This window comes from Scyliorhinus canicula, chromosome 8, assembly GCF_902713615.1.
Source record: "Scyliorhinus canicula chromosome 8, sScyCan1.1, whole genome shotgun sequence".
Taxonomy (NCBI): domain Eukaryota; kingdom Metazoa; phylum Chordata; class Chondrichthyes; order Carcharhiniformes; family Scyliorhinidae; genus Scyliorhinus; species Scyliorhinus canicula.
In genome coordinates, this window is record NC_052153.1 from 64,132,711 (window position 1) to 64,145,594 (window position 12,884).

A 12,884-nucleotide genomic window follows, 5' to 3' on the forward strand; every position below is an offset into this window, starting at 1 on the left:
AGGAGGCCATTTGGTCCATCGAGACTTCACCGACCCTTGGAAAGAGCTTCCCACCCAAGGTCCAGGTGATTTATCCACCTTCAAACCTTCCAGTTTCCCCAGAACCTTCTCCTTAGTGATGGCCACTACACTCACCTCAGCTCCCTGATTCTCCTGGAGCTCTGGCATCCCACTGGTGTTTCCACTGTGAAGACTGATGCAAAGTATCTATTCAGTTCCTCTGCTATTTCTTTGTTTCCTATTATTACTTCTCCAGCCTCATTTTGCAGTGGTCTAATGTCTATTTTTGCCTCTCTCTTACCATTTATATATTGAAAAACCTCTTCCTATCTTCTTTTATATTAGCTTACACTCATATTTGATCTTTTCCCCTTTTTGCTTTTTTTAGTTGTCCTCTGCTCACTTTTGAAGGCTTCCCAACCTCTGGCTTCCCACTAAACCTCGCCACTTTGTATGCTTTTTCTTTTGCTTTTATGGTTTCCTTGACTTCCCTCATCAGCCATGGATGCCTCGTCCTCCCCTTAGCATGTTTCCTCCTCCTTTGGATGAATTTCTGTTGTGCCTCCCGAATAACCCCCAAAATCTCCTGCCATTGCTGTTCCACTGTCTTCCCTGCTAGGCTCCTTTTCCAATCACCTCTGACCAGCTCCTCCCTCGTGTCTTTGTAGTTACCCTTATTTAATTGTATGACTGTTACATCTGATTCCAGCTTCTCCCTCTCAAACTTCAGTGTAAATTCTATCATATTGTGGTCATTGCTTCCTAAGGGTTCTTCACCTTAAGTTTCCTAATTAAGTATAATTATTATTATTGTCACAAGTAGGCTTACATTAACACTGCAATGAAGTTAAAGTGAAAAGCCCCTAGTCGCCACACTCAGGCGCCTGTTCAGGTACACAGAGGAAGAATTCAGAATGTCCAAATTACCTAACAACACATCTTTCAGGACTTCTGGGAGGAAACCGGAGCACCCGGAGGAAACCCACGCAGTCACGGAGAACATGCAGACTCCGCACAGACAATGGCCCAAGCCAGGAAACAAACTCGGGTCCTTGGCGCTGTGAAGCAACAGTGCTAACCATCTGTGCTACCGTGTCGCCGTTGGCGTCATGTATTGATGGCTGTGTGCCGGGGGTGATAGGGGAAGATCAGATTGGGTTTGTAAAGGGGAGGCATCTGCCAGCTAATATTAGGAGTTTGTTAAACGTTATAATGATGTCCACGGAGGGACGGTGTGTGGAGGAGGTGGCGGTCGCCATGGATACAGAGAAGGCCTTCAACTGAGTGGAGTGGGCTTATTTGTGGGAGATGTTGGGACGATTTGGGTTTGGGCAGGGGTTTGTGGATTAGGTCCGGCTGTTGTACCGGGAGCCGGCAGCGAGTGTGCGGACGAACTTTGTGTGTTCGGAGTATTTTAGGTTGCACCGTGGGACTAGACAGGGATGCCCACTCTCCTCCTTACTCTTTGCCTTGGCGATAGAGCCACTGGCGATAGCGCTTAGTGCGTCAAAGGATTGGCAGGGGATAGTGCGGGTGGGGGGGGGAGGGGGGTGGAGCCCAGGTTTTCGCTGTATGTGGACGATCTATTACTTTATATATCAAACCCTTTGGAAGGTATTGGGGGGAATTATGGACATATTGAAGGAATTCAGCCGGTTCCCGGGGTACAAATTGATGATGGGGAAGAGTGAATTTTCCCGATCCACGTGACGGGACAGGAGAGGAGGTTAGTGGAGTTCCTGTTTAAGCAGGTAAGCTTCAAGTATTTGGGCATTCAGGTGGCGTGGGGGTGGGAGCAGCTACACAAGCTGAATCTGGCTTGGTTGGTGGAGCAAATGAAGGGGGATTTTAGGAGGTGGTATGTGCTCCCACTGTCGCAGGTGGGAAGGGTGAAGATGACGGTTCTCCCGAGGCTCATAATTGTTTTCCAGAATCTCCCAATCTTTATCCCAAAGGCTTTTTAGGAGGTGTAATACACTGATTCCGGGGTTTGTCTGGGCGGGTAAAACCCCACGGGTGAAGAAGGTGCTGCTGGAGCGGGGGGGGGGGGGGGGGGGGGGTGCGGGTTGGCTCTTCCAAACTTGTTGAATTATTATTGAGTGGTGAATATAGCCATGATTAGGACGTGGGTAGTGGGGGTAGGGTCGGTAGGGGAGCAGATGGAGTCAGCCTCGTGAAGGACTTGAGCTTAGGGGCACTGTTTTTTTTTTAACAAACAGTTTTATTGAGGTAGTTTTTTGGCATTGTAAACAGTTACAGACATCAACCGAAAGAAAGCAAAAAAGGCAAAAATGTGCAAACAACCGCGTACATTCAATACTTCAATCGTAACATACTGCACAAGCCCGCTCCTCTCCCACCGGCACTACTTAGGGGCACTGTTGACGGCGCCTCTGCCGATCACGCCAGCCAGGTACTCCACAAGCCCGGCAGTGGTGGCGGCCCTGAGGGTGTGGGGACAGTGGCGGCAGCACCTGAGGTTAGAAGCACCAAACTGCCGGAATCATAGGGTTTGCTCTGGGCCGGGAGGAGGCTCTGAGGAGGGTGAACATGTCCCCTTCATGTGTGAGGCTTAGCCTTATTCAGTTCAAGGTGGTCCACAGAGCACACATGACTGTGGCCAGGATGAGTAGTTTTTTGAAGGGGTGGAGGATAGCTGTGGGTGGTGTGCGGGTGGGCCCGCAAATTATGTCCGATGTTTTGGGCCTGTCCAAAGCTGGGGGGACTCTGGCGGGGGGTTTGCTGGCGTTATTACATAGATTACATAGAATTTACAGTGCAGAAGGAGGCCATTCGGCCCATCGAGTCTGCACCGGCTCTTGGAAAGAGCACCCTACCCCCTATCCAAGGTCAACACCTCCCCCTATCCCCATTACCCAGTAACCCCACCCAACACTAAGGGCAATTTTGGACACTAAGGGCAATTTAGCATGGCCAATCCACCTAACCCGCACATCTTTGGACTGTGGGAGGAAACCGGAGCACCCGGAGGAAACCCACGCACACACGGGGAGGATGTGGAGACTCCGCACAGACAGTGACCCAAGCCGGAATCGAACCTGGGACCCTGGAGCTGTGAAGCGATTGTGCTATCCACAAGGCTACCGTGCTGCCCCCAGATATGTCGGAGGTCTTGAGAGTGTAGGTGGTCCCAAGTCCAGAAGTGGCAATCTTTGGAGTGTCAGAAGACCCGGAGTCCAGGAGGTGAGAGAGGCCGATGTCTTGGCCTTTGCCTCCCTGGTAGCCTGGAGACTGCTCTTATTGGAATGGAGGGACTCAGGGCCGCCAAAACTGGGGGTTTGGGTGAGTACCTAGCAGAGTTCCTCAGACTGGAGAAGATAATGTTCGCCTTGAGAGAGTCTGTCGAGGGGTTTGCCCGGAGATGGCAGCCTTTCATCGACTACTTCGAAAACAGTTAAAATGTCAGCAGTGGAGGGGTGTGGGGGTGTTAAAGAGGAGGTAGGGGAGGTGGAAAGCGGTTGGCTGTTGGTATTTATTTTCTTTGGTTATTTGCATTGCTTTTTTTAATCTATGGCCATGTTTGATGTATATATAAATGCCTCAATAAAAATATTTTAAAAAGCAGTTCCACCAGGTCATCTATGGTCACCGTTTCACTCTGTTAATGGACTACAAACCCTTCCTTTTTTTGTTTTTTTTTTTAAATTTAGATTACCCAATTATTTTTTCCAATTAAGGGGCAATTTAGTGTGGCCAATCCACCTACTCTGCACATTTTTTGGGTTGTGAGTGCGAAACCCACGCAGACACGGGGAGAATGTGCAAACTCGACACGGACAGTGACCCAGAGCCGGGATCGAACCTGGGACCTCAGTGCCGTGAGGCATCTGTGCTAACCACTAGGCCACCGTGCTGCCCTACAAACCCTTCCTGGCATCTATCGCAAAGATAAGGTGATTCCGCTCGTAGCTTGGCACACATCCAGCAGTGGGCTCTGCTGCTCGCCGCTTACAAGTATTCTTTGAAGCATCATCCGGGGTTTCAGATAGCGCATACCGATGCGCTGAGCCGACTGCCCCTACCAGTCACGGCCTTACCTCCCCCTCCGGTGGACGAGATAGTCGCCATGTTGAATTTTATGGACTCCCTACACGTCACCTTCCCATCCTTGTCGGAGTGCGGCACCTCGTCCTCATAGGTGGTCAGCATTGACAGTTGCCCAGGGAGCTGCGGGCATCTTCTACCCTGATGTCCAAGCTTAGTATCGAAGACTGGGTCTTGCGGTGGGGCAGGCAAGTTGTGATCCCGTCTAAGGGCCAGGTGCTCGTGCTTCGGGACCTGCACAAATGGCACCCAGGGGTGACCAAGATGAAGATGCTGGCGAGGAGCTATTTATGGCAGGGACTCGATGCTGTCCCATCTGCCAGGAACACCAGTGACTCCCTGCCGCCAAGTCTCTGCACCCTTGGGATTGGCCAGGCTGCCCATGGGACCAGATCCATGCAGACTTCGCTGGCCTGTTCATGGTCTTGATGTTTATACTATTAGTGGACGCCTGTTCCAAATGGTTCGTGGTTCATCAGAGGACAATCATAACCTCTAACACGATGGTAGAGAAGATGTGTCTCTCTTTCTCCACACATGGTATTCTTGATGTCCTTGTAATGGACAATGGGGTGTATTTCACGAGTGCGGACTTTCTGACATTTCTTCAGACCCACAGCATCCATCATGTGAGGACAGACTCATATCACCCGCGTCCAACGGGTTGGCCGAAAGAGCCGTCCAAATCTTCAAGCAGGCCTTCGCAAGCAAACGACAGGCTCCGTGGACATGCGCTCGGCCAGATTCTTGTCCATGCACAGGACCACTCCACACATAGTGACCGGAGTGGCACCAGTGGAGCTACTCATGGGCCGATGGCTCTGCACTTGCTTAGGTGTGTTACTCCCAGATATCTGGGTGAAGTTGCGCTGTGCCCAGGATCAACAGGCACGCAGTCCTGCTCTTCATCGTCCGCCCCATTGTTTTGCCCCAGGAGACAAGGTTTTTGTTCGGGATTTTGGCCTCGGTACCCGCTGGCTCTCTGGGACTGTGCTTCAGCAGACTGGCCCGATATCCTATTGGGCTCATGCAAGGGGCCAACAGTTCTGGCGGCATTTAGATCACCTATGGGTATGCCGACCGCCTTTGTGTCCACAACCGGTGGTACGTTCCATTCCAGAGAATCCAAGACCTGTGGGACCAGCGTGCACCTGCTTCCCGGACGGCCCTGCCAGTAATGGACTCTTCAAACTTCGAGATGGCGTCAGAGCCTCCAAGGGTGTCTGGTGGGGCGCCTGATAGGAGAATATGCCCTCCCCCACTGAAGGGGTTGGAGTGACCTAGGACCTCTAGTATAAAGCCAGCGGCTCAAAACCGGCTGGCACTCACTTGGGTAAGTAGCCCTGGCTAGGGTTCTGCCATACAACTCAATAAACCTACTGTTTAACCGTGCAACTCGGTCTGGACTCCTTCCTTGTGGCAGTCACAATAGTTTATTTTTTTACTACGTCACGGATGAGACCATCACTAACAAAGCAAGCATTTATTGCTCATCTCCAATTGCCCATGAGAAGATGGTGGTGTGCCACCTTCTTAATAGGTGTACCCTACCCACTGTGCTGTTCGCAACTTCCAGGATTTTAATCCAATAACAGTGAAGGAATGGTGGTATAGTTCCAAGTCAGAAATAATATGTGGCTTGGAGGGGAAGTTGCAGGTCCCCTCCAAGCCACATACTGCTCCCTTGTCCTTCTGGGTGGTAGGGGTTGGGGGTTTGGATGATGTTGTTGTAGGAAGCTTCGTGAGTTGCCACAAAGTACCTTATAGATCATACACACTACAGCCAAGGTGCATCAGTGGTGGAAAAAGTGAATGCTAAAAGTGGTGAATAGGGTGCCGTGCAAGCAGGTTGCGGAGTTACAGTGGGTGGAATGTGGGAGGCCAACAGAGGTCCATTAGGATGGTCGAGTGTGGAAGTCACAAAGTCATGGAGGAGAGTTTCTGAGCAGAAGAACTGAGTCAAATGAAAATGGACAGTTTATAGAAGTGGAGACAGTCTTAGTGAACGTATGGTTCAAAGGTCATTTTGGGCCCAATTTTGGCGCTGAGGTTGCAAACAGTGATTCAGTCTCAGGCAGCTGCCAGGGAGAGTGATGGAATTGGTGAGGGAACAAGAAATCAAGACATTGGCATTAACCTTCTCAATATTTAATTGAAATAAATTTCTGCTCTGCAATATTTGGCACTGATTTTGTTTTTATTTGTTTATGAGATGAGTGCCACTGGCTGGTCCAGTATTTATTGCCATCGCTAATTGCCCTTGAACTGTGGGGGGTTTAAAAGTCAACCACATTGCTAGACCAGGTAAGGATGGCAGATTTCCTTCCCGAAAGGACATCAGTGAACCAGATGGGTATTTACAACAATCATTTCTAACCAGAGGACATTTAATTCCAGATTTTGAAAAAATATAAATGTCACCGCCTGCTAAGGTTGGAATCCAGGTCCCCAGAACTCTGGGATCACTATTGTTGCTCTTTTATAACCACAGTGTGTGTTTTAACACGTATGGTGGACAACTAAACACACAAGTATTTTAATTCAATCAGAATTTCAATCACATGTTCAAGCACACTAGGACTAGAACTAACACACTTAAACGACCTTAACTTAACTTCCAGTTGACCGGTAGATATAGGGGGCGATTCTCCGCTCCGCAGACTAAGTGCCTGCATCGTCGTGAACGCCGTCGTGGAACGCGACGGCGCAAACCAGCCCCTGCCGCGGCCAGTACAAGGCTGAGAGGGGGCCAGCAGCGGCACCACAAGGAATGCGATGGGCGGAGCGCTGGAGCGGCTGCATCATCGCGCGGCGCCACAATGATGCCACGCCATGTATAAGGAAGTGCGCGGGGCGCACAGAAACACCGGGGCCCAACATGGAGGAGCCCCATCACGCCACACACCGCTTCAGGGACAGTGACCTGGAGTCAATATTGGATGCAGTGGAGGAGCGCAGGGCCATCCTCTACCTCCGACGAGGATGACGGCAGACGAGCAGCACCGTGAGGCGTGGATGGTGAGAGGTGGGGGCCGCAGTCAGCGCTGTGGGGCACATCCCCCACACGGGAGAACAGTGCAGGAAGAAGCTGCACAACCTCTCTAGGGCAGCGAGGGTAAGTACCCTGAGACTCGCCCCGGGCAAGGATCCGCCCCCCTTGCCGATGCTGGGGGGGGGGGGAGGCTAGTGGGGGAATGGGGCGGTGGGGGGGGGCCCTGACTTAGCACCCCGGACACATGTGGATCCCCCCACCCCCTCCCCAGTGGGCAGGTGCCATGGCGTGGGTCGGAGTGTCCCCTCCTTGTGATAATGCTGCGTTCATACATGCGTCCTGCCAATGTCCGCCTAACCCTGTCCTCCATCTCCTCCCCCCCCTCCCAAGGGCAAGACAGCGCACAATTTCAGGGAGCGTGAGGGGGATCTCCTTAGCTGCACCCCCTGACCATCTATGAGCAGAGGGCACTGGACCTTGCCGCCAGCCGGGAGATAGCGCCGTGTCAGGTCGGAGGTGAAGCTCCAAGTGAGACTCCATTGTATGCATGTAGTCCATCTCTGCCCCCACCCACCTCACACCCCACCGCCTGACACTGCACCACCCCACAGTCCATACCCTCACCACCCCAGCGCCTGACACTGCACCACCCCACAGTCCACACCTTCACACCCCATCGCCTGACACTGCACCACCACACAGTCCACACCCTCACACCCCACTGCCTGACACTGCACCACCCCACAGTCCACACCCTCACCACCCCACTGCCTGACACTGCACGACCCCACAGTCCACACCCTCACACCCCACCGCCTGACACTGCACCACCCCACAGTCCACACCCTCACACAACATCGCCTGACACTGCACCACCCCCACAGTCCACACACACCCTCACAACGCACCGCCTGACACTGCACCACCCACACAGACCACACCCTTACACCCCACTGCCTGACACTGCACCACCCCACAGTCCACACCCTCACACCCCACTGCCTGACACTGCACCACCCCACAGTCCACACCCTCACACCCCACCGCCTGACCATGCACCACCTCCACAGTCCACACCCTCACAACGCACCGCCTGACACTGCACCGCCCCCACAGTCCACACCCTCACTAACCCACCGCCTGACACTGCACCACCCCCTTCAGCCATCACCCTCAGTACCCCACCGCCTGACACTGCACAACCCACACAGACCACACCGTCACTACCCCACTGCCTGACACTGCACCACCCCCACAGCCCATACCCTCACACCCCACTGCCTGACACTGCACCACCCCACAGTCCACACCCTCACACCCACCGCCTGACACTGCACCACCCCCACAGCCATCACCCTCAGTACCCCACCGCCTGACACTGCACCACCCCACAGTCCACACCCTCACACCCCACCGCCTGACACTGCACCATCCCACAGTCCACACCCTCACACCCCACCGCCTGACACTGCACCATCCCACAGTCCACACCCTCACCACCGCCTGACACTGCACCACCCCACAGTCCACACCGTCACACCCCACCGCCTGACATTGCACCACCCCACAGTCCACACCCTCATCACCCCACCGCCTGACACTGCACCACCCCACAGTCCACACCCTCACCACCCCACCGCCTGACACTGCACCACCCCACAGTCCACACCCTCACCACCCCACCGCCTGACACTGCACCACCCCACAGTCCACACCCTCACACCCCACCGCCTGACATTGCACCACCCCACAGTCCACACCCTCACACCCGACCGCCTGACACTGCACCACCCCACAGTCCACACCCTCATCACCTCACCGCCTGACACTGCACCACCACACAGTCCACACCCTCACACACCACTGCCTGGCACTGCACCACCCCCACAGTCCACACCCTCATACACCACTGCCTGACGCTGCACCACCCCCACAGTCCACACCCTCATACACCACTGCCTGACATTGCACCACCCCACAGTCCACACTCTCACTCCCACCGCCTGACACTGCACCACCACACAGTCCACACCCTCACACCCCACCGCCTGACACTGCACCACCCTACAGTCCACACCCTCACAATGCACCGCCTGACACTGCACCATCCCACTGTCCACACCCTCACACCCCACCGCCTGACACTGCACCACCCACACAGACCACACCCTTACACCCCACTGCCTGATACTGCACCACCCCACAGTCCACACCCTCACACCCCACCGCCTGACACTGCACCACCCCACAGTCCACACCCTCACACCCCATCGCCTGACACTGCACCACCCCCACAGTCCACACACACCTTCACAACGCACCGCCTGACACTGCACCACCCCACAGTCCACACCCTCACACCCCACCGCCTGACACTGCACCACCCACACAGACCACACCCTTACACCCCACTGCCTGACACTGCACCACCCCACAGTCCACACCCTCACACCCCACCGCCTGACACTGCACCACCCACACAGACCACACCCTCACTACCCCACTGCCTGACACTGCACCACCCCACAGTCCACACCCTCACACCCCACCGCCTGACCATGCACCACCTCCACAGTCCACACCCTCACAACGCACCGCCTGACACTGCACCGCCCCCACAGTCCACACCCTCACTAACCCATCGCCTGACACTGCACCACCCCCTTCAGCCATCACCCTCAGTACCCCACCGCCTGACACTGCACCACCCACACAGACCACACCCTCACTACTCCACTGCCTGACACTGCACCACCCCCACAGCCCATACCCTCACACCCCACTGCCTGACACTGCACCACCCCCACAGCCCATACGCTCACACCCCACCCCCTGACCATGCACCACCCCTACAGTCCACACCCTCACACCCACCGCCTGACACTGCACCACCCCCACAGCCATCACCCTCAGTACCCCACCGCCTGACACTGCACCACCCCACAGTCCACACCCTCACACCCCACCGCCTGACACTGCACCATCCCACAGTCCACACCCTCACACCCCACCGCCTGACACTGCACCATCCCACAGTCCACACCCTCACACCCCATCGCCTGACACTGCACCACCCCACAGTCCACACCCTCACACCCCACCGCCTGACACTGCACCACCCCACAGTCCACATCCTCATCACCCCACCGCCTGACACTGCACCACCCCACAGTCCACACCCTCACCACCCCACCGCCTGACACTGCACTACCCCACAGTTCACACCCTCACCACCCCACCGCCTGACACTGCACCACCCCACAGTCCACACCCTCACACCCAACCGCCTGACACTGCACCACCCCACAGTCCACACCCTCATCACCCCACCGCCTGACACTGCACCACCACACAGTCCACACCCTCACACACCACTGCCTGACACTGCACCACCCCCACAGTCCACATCCTCATACACCACTGCCTGACGCTGCACCACCCCCACAGTTCACACCCTCATACACCACTGCCTGACACTGCACCACCCCACAGTCCTCACCCTCACTCCCACCGCCTGACACTGCACCACCACACAGTCCACACCCTCACACCCCACTGCCTGACACTGCACCACCCCCACAGTCCACACCCTCACACCCCACCGCCTGACACTGCACCATCCCACAGCCCACACCCTCACACCCCACCGCCTGACACTGCACCATCCCACAGTCCACACCCTCACACCCCACCGCCTGACACTGCACCATCCCACAGTCCACACCCTCACTACCCCACCGCCTGACACTGCACCACCCCACAGTCCACACCCTCACAATGCACCGCCTGACGCTACACCACCCCCACAGTCCACACCCTCACACACCACCGCCTGACACTGCACCACCCCCACAGCCCACACCCTCACTACCCCACCGCCTGACACTGCACCACCCCACAGTTCACACACTCACACCACCGCCTGACACTGCACCATCCCACAGTCCACACCCTCACAACGCACCCCCTCAACCCCTAACAAAGGACCACGCAAGACTAACGAGACCTGCCTTAATGTGTTATCCAGGGCCACATGATCACCGCCGTGGGACTGCCCATTTAACACTCCGCCGTATAGCCCCAACCTCTTCCGGCCACAGTTTCGAACCGGACAGACGGGAAGGACCACAGGCAGGAGGGCATTCTCTGTGGCCGGCACAACGAGGCCTGATGCACAGAGGACAGAGAGAGACGTCAGGACGGATGATAAAGACTCCTATGAAAGTGTGACGGACGAGGAGGGAACAGTGAGCCTGGACAGTGACGCACAGAGGGCGTCGCGGCATTCGAGGCACAGCACCTGGCATCGGCCGTGGTCTAAATGCACCGGGCCACGGTTCCACACAGGAGACAGAGCTGAGGACAGACGAGGACCTAGCGCCGTGGCACTTCTGTCACGCACACCCCCAACATCGAAGATACACTCACCTCGGTTGGGCAAGTTAGTGACTAGGCTTCTGGTACACATACTGGTGCGCACCGCACAGTCGAACCGGTACAGCAGGTGGAGGTAGGAAAAGCCATGGGCCTGTACGGTCGGAGGGCAGACCAGGCCCAGCACCCAGCTGCTGCCCAGACGGCTTCCGCTTTTTTGGCCATTCCTGGCCCAACCACAGACCCGATGCAATCGGCACCCCAGGGACCAGACGACGGGATGATGGCTGTCTTCTGGCAACTGCAGACGCAGCTGGAGGAGTCCATCCGCGTCCACGAGCAGGGAGTGGTGCCGGTCATGGCTGCAACCCAGGCCGACGATGGAGGCAAGGGTGGAAACGGTTTCGGCCATGGGTCAGGTTCTTCAGGGCGTGGGGCTTAGTGCGCACCCGTCATCCGTGGCCCAAGACAGGACTGCCCTCTCACAGGCAGCCATGCTCCAGAGCCACATGGACATTGCTGCCGCGCTCCGGGCTCTGGCCCAGACTCATCAGGCCATCGCTGAGAGCGATGGACGGCGTCGCCTAAACCCAGTGGGAGGTTGCGCTGTCCCTGACAGGGATGTCACACTCCCTAAGCTCCATCGCCGGCAACGTTCCTGGCAGCGCCAGGTGTCGGTGGTGCAACGGGGCTTGCCTCCGCGCGCACCACCATCCCTTAGAGAGGCCCGGGGGCCAACTGGCTCCCTGAGGGAGGAGGAGGTCCCGGTACTTGTCCCTGTAGCCACAGCAAGGGAGGAACCGGAATGCTCGCACTCCCCACCCCCCCCCCCCCCACCCCCCGTCCTGTCCCTGGTGCATCAGGTGGGCAGCGGGCAGAGGAGGGTGGCACCACACCATTCAGCACGCCCGCTGAGCAGCCTAGCCCATCCAGGCCAGGCCGCCCCAGGAAGCGCGTGCCAACGGGGAGCCAAGAAGAAGGGCAGGATTCTCAGCAGTCTGCCTCCACTCCTGATGTACTGTCTGGGGAAACACCTAGATGTAGTGATAGGGCCCCTAAGGCCAAAAAGTTAGACACATAGTAAGTTGGCACGGGAGCAGGGAACAGATTAGTCATGGGGCTAGGGCACGTGTGTTTCAATGTCACTATAAAAGTTGCTACTCCAAACCTCCATGCGTCTATCCTATTTCCGGTGCCTGGGGGGGGGGAGGGTGTTAGGGGGGGTACGCGAGGGTGCCCGCTGACGGTGCTGGCCGAGGATCATCGCAAGGGTGAGGCCGGAGTGCACCCCACCCCAACACGAAACACGCCTTGTCCTCCGTGCGACGACGCCCACTGCCCCACATGGACATGTGATGGAGAGTCCCTGACGCATAGAAGGGACACCGAGGTGGTGGTGTTCAGATATGGCCATGAGTCAGATGGTCAGTAGCGATCTGTAGCTCACAGCTCA